At 42.8% G+C, this 10,030-nt stretch overlaps 1 pseudogene; it reads left to right on the top strand.

Annotated features, from left to right (window-relative positions):
• The first annotated feature begins 2,090 nt into the window (after nt 1-2,090).
• On the top strand, nt 2,091-3,284 carry LOC100768607 (annotated as a pseudogene).
• Nucleotides 3,285-10,030: the final 6,746 nt, after the last annotated feature.

Consider the following 10,030-nt stretch of genomic DNA (forward strand, 5'->3'; position numbering starts at 1 on the left):
AAAAAGGGGAAAAATAATGTATATTAGTGCATGCTCAGGTGAGGTGGTAAAAGGAGATCTGACAAATTAAGACATGGTATCAAAAGAAAAGTAAATATTTTTAAAGAGTCTAAAGCTGTCTGTCAGCTCATGATATGGATGAGATGCGAATGAGGAACAGAATGGGCTGATGGGATGCCGAGTGCTCCAAGTTCAAAGGGATGGCCCAAAGTTAAAACAGACTGCGATATGTTCAAAGCTTCAAGAAAACAGAGTAGGCCAGAGTGTCTTTTCACTGAGCTTCAGCTGAATTTGCGGGAGCAAAGTGATCAGAGAGAATGATCAAACAGAGCCAGAGATAAGGAGAACAGAAGAGCTGTGCAGACTCCTGGCTTTAACACAGACTTCGAATCTTCTTCTAATAAGAATGAAACACCACTGGAAAGCTTTGCACAGGGAAAGTCCATGATCTGATATGCATCTAGAAGAATCACTTCGTGTGTGTGCATGCACGTGTGTGGGGTGCATGTGTGCACATACTGTGTGTATGCATGCATGGATGTGTGCGTGCGTGTGTGTGAGTGCATGAGTATGAGTACCTGCAAGCATGTGTGCACATGCATGTGTGTGCTCATTTGAGTGTGTGTATGTGTGTATTTCTGCATGGAGAGATAAGCATAGAAAAACTAGACCTGGCATAGACTACTGAAAGCTACTGTGATAGGCGGATCACACCTCCTTGGACACACCAAATAGAGAAGGTGGGAGAAGAAGTGTACACGGGACATATTTGGGAAGTAAAACTTCTAAAAGGGGAAGGTGGTTTGGTAAATAAGAGCACTTGTTGAACAAAAATGAATAACTGAGTTCAAATCCCTAGGACTCAGGAGAAAAGCAGGGCATGGTTGTGAGCGCCAGCAACCCCAAAATTCTAGGGAGTGGAGAGAGGATTATTGGGCCTTTCTGGCCCATTCTCGATCCCTGTCTTCCTCTGGTCTCCGTATTCATATTGGTGCATCCACTCATGCATACATGTGCGCACACATAACACATACATGTGAGTTTGTGGTAATGAAATGTTAATAAAACACCTTCATTCTCAAGTACATAGGCTTCTGCAAGTAGGATACTGTCTTTCCCATGCAGGGAGATGGGTTTAAACTTGCCTACTCTTAAATACAAACTAATTTTATGACTTGCCAATTTCAAGACTTTGGTTTAGTCTTGAATGGAATTATCTATTTTCCTCTCTTAAAATCCTGCCACGAGATTACCACATCAGAAAGCCTGTTCTGCTCACTACAAACAAGAGCCAAAGCATGCCAACTGCCAGCTGGCACCAACCATGGGCATGGAAATGAGCCTCTCTGGACCTTCCAGGCAGCTTGACAGCCAAGGTAATGGCATGAGAAATCTTTGGTTAGCCCAGCAAAAGAAGCAACAACCAATCCAATAAATCATGATAAATAATAAATCAGTGCTTTTAACACATTTTGTTTATTGAAGTTTCTAAGCAGCATTTCACGAATGAAACCAATATGCCTGGGGTGTAAGGGAGACAGAAGAAACACAACCAGAGGCCTGATTCTGGAGTCTCAACAGTAATAACAGAGCTAACATGAAACAACTTGGCCATCTGTTCATTTACCACTTCTGCTGATTTTGTACTTGTATGAAGATAGTTTTTCTATTCAGGGTTTCTCAAGTTTACTGGTTTAGCCCTTGCTAGCTAGAATCTAAACATTCTCACCTAAAAGAAAAAAAAATGCAAGGCTAAAATAAACAAGCAACTATATAAAGTGCTTCATCTAAAATATAAACATTGTTTCAACACTTATAGGAGACTTGCAAACAAGAACCTTAAGTTTTAGGCAGATGATGTAAGCAGGTGATCTGGTTTCATTTCCTGGTGAATATAATTTGCATTTAGCTGTCTGGCAAATTGGTTTCCACACTACTCTGTCTCACAACTAAAATCTTAACAGTCTACATGATCCAAGTTTATGTGCCTATAAGTTTTTATTTGCCATTCTTAATGAAAAACTAAGTACTTTGGATGATCGTCTGAACTCCTGTCCCAGTCTCTCGCTTCACTCTCATATCCAGAAAACATGAGCTTCACCACCTTTTCCACCAACTACTGGTCCCTGGGCTCTGTGCGGACGCCCAGCCAGAGGGTCCGGCCTGCCAGTGCGGACAGCATCTATGCAGGTTCTGGGGCTCGGGTTCCCAGATCTCTGTGTCCTGCTCTACAAACTTCTAGGGTGGCTCCGTGGGGTCTGCTGGCCCATCTGAATGGATGGCATCCAGATCGAGAAGGAGACCATGCAGGACCTGAACAACTGCCTGGCCAGCTACCTGGACAGGGTGAAGGCCTGGAGACTGAAAACAGGAGATTGGAGAGCAAAATCCGGGAACATCTAGAGAAGAAGGGGTCCCAGGGTGTCAGAGACTTGGGCCACTATTTCAAGACCATCGAGGACCTGAGGGCTCAGATCTTTGCAAATTCCGTGGACAATGCCAGCATCGTGTTGCAGATCCACAATGCTCAACTTGCTGCCGATGAGTTCAGGGTCAAGTATGAGACAGAACTGGCTATGCGACAGTCTGTGGAAAGCAACATCCATGGACTCCAAAAGGTGGTAGATGACACCAACATCACAAGCTGCAGCTCGAGACACAAATTGAAGCCCTCATGGAGGAACTGCTATTCATGAAGAAGAATCACGAGGAGGACGTCAAAGGACTGGAAGCCCAGATTGCCAGCTTTGGACTGACCGTGGAAGTGGATGCCCCCAAATCCGGGCCCAGTATGAGGAGCTGGCTCAGAAGAACTGTGAGGAACTGGACAAGTACTGGTCCCAGCAGTCTGCTGAAATCAGAGATACCGAGATCACACTCAAAGACCTGATGCGCACCTTCCAAGCCTTGGAGATCGACCTGGATGCCATGAAAAATCAGAAAATCAGCTTGGAGAACAGCCTTAGGGATGTGGAGGCCGGATACAGTGCAAACATGGAGCAGCCCAAGGGGTCCTTCTGCACTTGGAGTCAGAGCTGGCACAAACCCAGGCAGAGGGGCAACGCCAGACCCAGGAATATGAAGCCCTGCTGAACATCAAGGTTAAGCTTGAGGCTGAGATTCTCACATACCGCCACTTGCTGGAAGATGGGAAAGACTTCAGTCTCAGCGATGCCCTGGACTCCAGTAACTCCATGCAAACTGTCCAGAGGACAACCACCCGCAAGGTTGTGGATGGCAAAATGGTGTCCGAGACCAATGACACCAGAGTTCTGAGACACTGAGGCTGAGAAGGAGGCTACCCTGGGGACTAAGGAAGCAATAAAAGTTGAGAGGTCACTGAAAAAACAAAAAACAAACAAACAAAAAAAAAAAAACCTAAGTACATTGTATAGTCTCTCATTTAAATTCTAAAACATCAAGGAGAAAATTAAGGTATGGAACACAATTAATTTTCCAAGAGAAAACTGGATAGCAAGGCCACAGTAAGATTTTTTTTTTTTCCATCTGGAGAGCAGTAGCACAGTGCTTGCCATCATCTATAGGACAAAGAGAATTCCGCTTAACAATGGACTCCAGAGAAACACTGCTGAAGAGCATCCATTGTCTTCTAAACCTCTTTGTTGCCCACATTGGCTTAAAGAGTTTTGACTCTTTCAGCTGTCAATCACTGCCTTACAGTGTGAGATCACGTCAGACCAATAATCAGAGTAAGTACTTCCCAACATTGCAAGTGAATCAACGTCAAATCACGTGAAGGTTAATCAGTGATGTCTTCTGAGAAAACAATTCATAGATACCCAAGGACATTTGTCAGTCAAAATTGAATGAGACTTGTGTCAGTTCTACCAAAATAGAGAGATTCCTTAAAAGGGGTTCTTTCTGTTCATTTGTTTGTTAGTTTGCGTTTTTGCTTGTGTTTTTTTTTTTTTTTTTTTTCCCCAAGACTGGGATTCTCTATGTAACCATGGCTATCCTGAACCTTGTTCTGTAGACCAGACTGCCCTCTAACTCAGAAATCCACCTGCCTCTGCCTCCTGAGTGCTTGAATAAAAGGTGTGAGTCACCACCACCCACCAAGAAGGGTTTTGGATATCAAAAGGAAAAGACATTCTGCCAAGCACCTCTACATAAAAAGCAAAGCTCATAATTGTAACAAGCATCACCTACTAGATAGACACACAAAAAACTTATGTTTTCACTGACCCCCATTTTCTGAAGTGTATGCCTGTGTGTATGTGTGTGTGTGTGTGTGTGTGTGTGTGTGTGTGTGTGTGTGTGTGTGTGTGTGTGTACAGTGGAGATTAGTGGACAATTTGCATGAGTTGTTTCTTTCCTGCCACAATGTGAGTTCCAGGGTTCATAATCAGGTTGTCAGTCTTAGAAGAAAACACCTTTACCCTCCAAACCCCCCAATTATTTTTAATATTTTGAATTTTTAATTTGTGTATCAGTATTCCTGTGTATGTATGTCTGTGTACTACATATGTGCCTAATTCCCAGAGAAGTCATTAAATGGTGTCAGATCTTCTGTAACTGGGGTTACAAGTGGTTGTGAGCTACCATGTGAGTGCTGGCAACTGATATTGTCAGGTCCTCTATAAGAGCGCCAAGTGCTTTTGACTACTGAGTCATCTTTCCAGCACTGCCCCTAAATTTTTATAGTCCATGCTCATAGTCATTTGGTGTGACTTATTTAATTGGGTATCTTCTGGCTTTGGCTCCTTGTGTATCTTTCTTTATAGTCTATAGAGGTTACTTCCAGTTTCTCTCTCTCTCTCTCTCTCTCTCTCTCTCTCTCTCTCTCTCTCTCTCCTGTCTCTTAATGCCCCTTAATGTTTCCTCTTGCCAACTTGGGCATTTAGATTGGTCTGCTATAATGGTGTCTAGTTCAATGACTTCAGTCCAAAACAACAGTCTCCTTTATTTTTTTGTTTAACACTGGTATTCCTGCCACCATGAATGTATTGGCCTGTGTGTTGTCTTAATATGTATCCCAAGGTGGAGAGAGAGAATCCTGGCTTCCAGAAGCTTATGGTACCTGAGTAATCTGTAATCCAGAACTCAAAGCTTCTGATGCTAAAATACAGCCCTGTATAGGATAGTGGGCAAATCACACACCAACACCAAAACCAGGTTGCATTGTAGCATCTTAAATGAGGCAGACAATAAATGCAAGGGAAATGCAACAATTCAATTAGGAGCCAGAGTAAAAATGAAGGCATGGAGTCCTGATATGAAAAGGGGCCCAATGAAGACATAATCATTGAAGACTTGGTTAGAGCATAAATGCTCTTGCCAAAGAACCTGGATAATACACTAGACACAGGGTGTCACTCATTTTTTTTATTAATTCAAATTAGGAACAAGCTTGCTTCAGATGTCAATCACTTCTCCCTATCCCTCCCCCCCCCACAACATCCCACCTGCCCCTAGCCATCCCCTTTCCACTCCCCAGGCAGGGTAAGGCCCTCAAAAGGGGCTCCCCAAAGTCTACCACATCATCCTGGACCAGACCTATGCCCTTCCCCATGGTGTCACTCATTTTTTAACCATACCCCTAACGTGATTGCAGTCATGGAAGAAATAGAAGAAATGTCAGTCCCTGCTCTGTGATTAACCTCAGTGATGATGCATCTAATGCAATGTGCTATGAAATACATGAAGTAGGTTCAGGTGAGAAGACAAGTGCAAAGCACAGAGATTCATTTATGCATCTTCTACTGAGGACTGGTTTGATTCACTGTTGTGAAATAGGAGGCTTCTGTAAAGTGATGAGTGAAAGTTAAATATGTCTCTTGAAGAAACACAGTAAGAGTCAAGGGGAGATATGTTAATTCAAGGCCAAGATCCAAAAGGCTCAATTACAGAGAAATTGTGAGTCTCCAGTTACAACTGAGAAGGAAAGATGTTCCATTTCTAGCTCCTTGCTGGTATGGGAGGAAAATGGACTCTCCTGTAAGGAAATATGCCTTCTTTCTTCTTAGGCCTCCTTCTGTTTCTTGATACTTTTTCTCTGTGTGGTATAAACAAATTCAACTTTCCTACTTAATTACTTTTTCTCTATCCTCCCACTTTTTTTTCAGGAAGTTTATTTAAAAAGCAAAAATCGAATACACTTGGGAAATGGTGGTTTCATAACCATCAACGTCAAAGCTGATTTATCCTTCCTAATCAGTCAGTGACAACTTCCTTCATGGAACTGGCCTCTGAAGGCCAAGTCAGTGCCACCTCACACTCTGAAAATTTACCACTCTGAAACTGTTTGGCTCCATGAAACTTTCCTCAAAAGCTGATGGCAGTATATTGTCAGCTCACTTCTTTATTTAAGATTTCTACTGTGTCCCTTGGACTGGCATAAACCCACTCTTAGCCAGGAGCTTAAGCCCTAAACAAATCCTCCTTCAAATCCTATACACAATATCAACCTGCTTAATAAAACTTTACATAACCAGGGAGGAGGGGAAGGAGAGGGAACTGGGATTGACATGTAAAACAATCTTGTTTCAAATTTGATAAAAAAAAAATGAAGAAAAAAAACTTTACATAACCAATCCTTCCTTAGCTAAAAAGTAATAAATTCACCATGCAATTAGATTTTGTCAACTTGACACAAGCTATAATCCTCTGGAAAAGAGAGTTTCATTTGAGAAAACGCCTCCATCAAATTGGCCTATGGTCATGTCCATGGGTCATTTTCTTGATTAATAATTGATGTGAGAGTGTCCAGTCAACTGTGCCACCCATGGGCGAGTGGTCCTGTATTATATAAAAATGTAACATGAGCAAACCATGGAGAGCAAGCCAGGAAGCAACTGTCCTCCACGGTATCTGCTTCAGTTCCTGTTTCTGCTTTCCTGCCTTGAGTTCCCACCCTAGCTTCACTCCATGATTGACTCTTGAACTGACATCAACCCACTCTTTGCATTAAGTGAACTTAAAAGCCAAATAAGACTGTTCCTCACCAACCTGCGTCTGATCACTGTGTTTATAATGGCAACAGGAAGAAAACTAGTATATTCATCTTTGGTTTTCCTTTTCCAAATAAATAATTTGGGTTTGAGGTGTCTGGGGGTTAAGTGGGCATTGTGACATGGCTTCTCCTTTGGCATGTTTAATTGTGATGTTTATCAGACATTCTTGCAGTTTTTTTCATCTTTGTAGTTTAAGGTGACACATTTAAAATAAAATTCTCTCCTAACAAAAAAAGAAAAAGAAAAGAAAAGAAATCCATTGCCTCTTCACATAAGAATTACACTTCTCCACCACAACAGTAATAATTATTTTATAGATCATGAATGTCATAGCTTCCATAGCTGTCATCGTATTGATTTCCCAAAGCAAAATGAAGCATAAATAAATTTTTAAAAGCCTGCAAAAAATCTCTGCATGTGTCCCCACCTATTGAACACCTCTGTTGATAACTTACAATGTGCCCTGAAAATTCCACTTATCTATGGCTTCACCCTGCTTTTCTTTGGACCCCCATTTTCTTTCTCATTTTTTCTTCTGTGCATTCTCTGTCTTTACTTGTCATAGGGTGCAGCATGAGATGTAAACAAATAAAGACAGGATACTTCAATAGTGGCATCTTCGTGCACAAATTCTCACAAAGCATCAATATGAACATACATCATAAGAGCTAAGGCATCTAGGTGATAATATAACAACCAGATAAAATATGCACTGCAGATAGAGGGAGAAGAGTTGCGCCTGCTCATTCCTGACATCCCCCAGATGAAGGCAGTCAAGTACAGAAGTGGCATCTAAGTGGCAGAAAGAGCAAGGAAAGAACATTTAACTTTATTGTGTACTATATGCAGATACCTGATATTATTCCTGGCCTTAAAGGCCCAGGTTCAGGCCTGCTCACTTGCTGCCCAAATCATCCTGTGATCCCAAGATCCATGTTGGTAATCATGATCTCAGCATCATAGGCCCATAAGTGAATGAATACCAGGCCAACGCCCAATGGCCCAGACTTTAGGATACTTCCACTGCCCACACATGTGCATAGTCTATATACACATACACCATATACACATATATACACACCCATACTACACATGTATGCCATATACACATGCACCACACATAAATCCCACACACAAATGACACACAGACATCACAGACATATAAAAAGCACACTATGTAAATACACCAAACACACTTATAGCACATATACACCACACATGTATGCCACACATACATATACCACATATACATATACCATACAGACAACAACCATGCATATACCATGCACAAATGTATGACAAACATCATACAGAGATATTATATACATATATATCACAGATATACCACATGGACCACACCCACACATACATCAACCACATGTACACCACACATATCATACATCACAGACCATGCACACCAACAATAACAATAAAATAGCCTGCCACTGTGAAATACTTTGCATATGCATAAGAGCACAAGGGGTAATGAAGGACAGTACTTGTGTCTCCCCTGTGTGCTAGACTAACAACCTACGCAATAGTCTAAAGGCTACTTAAATGCCCTTCTCTGATAATGAGATTGATGACTACCTTATACGCCATCCTAGAGCCTTCATCCAGTAGCTGATGAAACAGAAGCAGACACCCACAGCTAAACACTGAGCTGAACTCTGGAATCCAGTTGCAGAGAGGGAGGAGTGATGAGCAAAAGGGTCAAGACTAGACTGGAGAAACCCGGAGAAACAGTTGACCTGAACAAGGGGTGGAAGACCCCCGGAAACTCAGGCCCCCAGGATCTTTTCCCAGGACCTCAGCCACCCCAATTACCAGGCAGAGGTGGAAACTTGATGAAATCAGCAAGAGGCTTTAATGAAAGGTGAACGTTTGTACAAACGGGCCTCCTTAGCACGAAGGCTAGAGAGCAGCCCCATACCCCAGGCAAAGGCTTTTTAAAGGCAAAACCCACAAGCTTAGGGAGGGGCCTCGACTCTCTGTCAGTTGAGTACATGACCAGAGTCATGGGTTCCTAGGAGGCCCTTTGTCTTGAGGCGAGGGCTGGGAATCAGATGGCCTCCTGACCCACCAGTTGTAAAACCCACAGACCTCAGGATGTGCTAACTAATCTTGCCTGAGCGAATTGTTAATTGTTGACACATTGGCAGGTGGGGCAATCTGTTTCCTTCATGAGCCCCTCGGGGGAGGGTGGCCATCTGGGAATTCTTGGTACCCAGTTGTCTTATAGCCTTGTGAGGGAGTAATTGCTGGCAGCTGGTAAATTCCAGGCACTAAGTCACTTGGTCAGTTTCTGGGTCAGGCCGCCCTACATTCCATTTGGGGAGTTTCCTTATCTGGACTTTATTTCTTTGCTAATTTTTAAGTCTTTCAGGGGGAGCTCATGGACCCCAGACTGATTATAGGGGAACCAGCATAGGACAGTTCCAGACCCCCCTGAATGAGGATGTCAGTTTGGAGGTCTGGTTAATCTATATGGCCTCTGGTAGTGAATCCGTATTTATCCCTAATACACAAATGGACTTTGGGAGTCCACTCTACATAGAGGGATGCTCTTTTGGCCTAGACACACAGTGGAGGGTCTAGGTCCTGCTCCAAATGATATGGCAAACTTTGGAAGGCCTCACTCTCCCTGGGGAGCAGAAAGGGGTTGAGATACGGGGTCGGTGGGGGGTTGGGGAGGAGGGGAGGGAGAGGGAACTGGGATTGATATGTAAAAGAAGCTTGTTTCTAATTTAAATTTAAAAATTTACTAAAAAAGGAGGAGAAGAAGGAGAAGGAGAAGGAGAAGGAGAAGGAGAAGGAGAAGGAGAAGGAGAAGGAGAAGGAGAAGGAGAAGGAGAAGAAAAAAGCCCTGCCATATGCTTCAGCATAAAGCTGGCTACTTAATTGGAAAATAAGACAGTGCCCACCTCAAGGGCATGTTGACTGAAGGGTTCTTTGGTCTTGCTGTGCCTGTGAGTAACTGAAGTAGGGAATAAAGAGATGCTGATTTGCTGTTAAAAAAAATAGAACTCACAAACCTTGAGTCATTAGAATCGACT

Source organism: Cricetulus griseus, chromosome 8 (genome assembly GCF_003668045.3).
Source record: "Cricetulus griseus strain 17A/GY chromosome 8, alternate assembly CriGri-PICRH-1.0, whole genome shotgun sequence".
In the NCBI taxonomy this organism is placed as follows: domain Eukaryota; kingdom Metazoa; phylum Chordata; class Mammalia; order Rodentia; family Cricetidae; genus Cricetulus; species Cricetulus griseus.